Consider the following 1,738-nt stretch of genomic DNA (forward strand, 5'->3'; position numbering starts at 1 on the left):
CTTGAGGAAACTGAACTATTGCCGCACGGGTGGAGATGACCCTTCTGTTTAGTCGACGCATAAGTAGGCTGATTTGTTTTACAAATAGACTCACTATATGTCACGTCTTTGCGCACCGAAATCGATTTAGCAATGAAACGATGTAGAGGTGCCTGTCAATGAGCAAGGGACGCATTGAACACCACTATCTGTCGCTTTGGTAATGCGGAATTAAAGTCAATAAAACACACTTTGTGAAAGTAATCGAGGGATGTTAAAACTTCCATTACGTCCGTCGATTGCAAACGTGAAGTAGTCCACAGTACCAGATGGCTTTTATTGTAACAAACATATCTCTTTAAGTTGCACTCTCAAAATAAAAATGCAGGTAGACCATAAAGACTAGAGGAGGAAGTGTAACTGAATGAACTCCTTGAAAATCTGTTTAGCCGATGAAGTAGAATATATGGATTGGTATTATCGACATACACGGGACGAAGTTCTGCATACACTGAGAGTGGGAGCTTGCTTCAAGTGGTATTACTAAGTCCTAACGTTGTAAATTTCTACGGTCAAGTCACGGGTAGAAAGCTGATTCAAGCCAAATCAAAGCGTAGTTGAACCAAAGTTCACTGGTGCTTTAATGAGAACACTTTGCTCTTCATCGAACGATCACTGTAAACATAAAAAATAAACGATGTGATTGATAGACAGTTAAAATATTTATATCATCAGACGGCGTAGTGACCGTAAAAGAATGAATCGAGTAAGGAACAAGTCGTAAGGTTGAGTAATACAATGATGGATGCAAGCGCTGCCTTTTGTCTATCAGAGGCTGTAAGTATTTTGTTTCTAGTAAGTTGCTGTAATGAAGTTTTTTTGTTATCTGCCTTAACTCTGATAAAATGGCCCAGACCATTTTGATCTATCGTGGAATGTGGAAAAGTTGTTCTAATTCTTCTCTTATGACTAATTCCCGAACCACAGGCAGAAATACCAGAATTGTGGAGTAGAAACACTCAAAGACAAGTAAGGTGACAACAAGCCCTCTGTTTCCGGTGACGACACGCATAGAGAAGCAAATCGGTCTATAGGTCTTGTCAACGTACGATCACAGCTGTGGAGTCAAGGTAACGGAGCTTGAGCACCGGAAATTGGTGGGGGGGTGGTGGTGGAGCGTGTACGGTTTAGACCCGTACACAAAAAGAAAGCGAGTCAGCTGCGAGAAATGAAGTTGACGGACGGAAAGGAATTTCTGCCTACAGTGGATAGCATAACATAAGGTCAGATCAAATTTTGTAGGAATGGGGTTTTAGTCTTGTCACCAAACGACACACGATATCAACAAACTGTTTTTACTGTCGCCTTCAATAGGTTTATGCGAATTGACAGTCCGGGTGAAAACGATATTTAAGGATATGAAGTGCATAAACGAGGACGAAGAACAAGTTCATCTCAGTTGAACAAGGTAACTGAGATGAAGGTCGAGGATTAGGCACAAAATGACAGACCCAGGACAAGTCACTGCATAGTAAAGCGAATGGTAGTTGAGACAGTTGAGACAGTGGCTGCAAGGGTCGAGGCACAGGAGGGTAAGCGGAAACCCATATTTAGGAAAAAGATATCTGCGTTGGTACCTTATCCCGTAACTTCAGAAAAAAAAGCGTATTTCAGTCATATCGAGCACGTCACAACATTGTAGATGAAGGACTTGAAAATTTTACCAAAGTAGAGGACCGAAATAAGCTATACTTATCGA

This window comes from Opisthorchis viverrini (assembly GCF_000715545.1).
Source record: "Opisthorchis viverrini unplaced genomic scaffold opera_v5_143, whole genome shotgun sequence".
Classification (NCBI taxonomy): Eukaryota; Metazoa; Platyhelminthes; class Trematoda; order Opisthorchiida; family Opisthorchiidae; genus Opisthorchis; species Opisthorchis viverrini.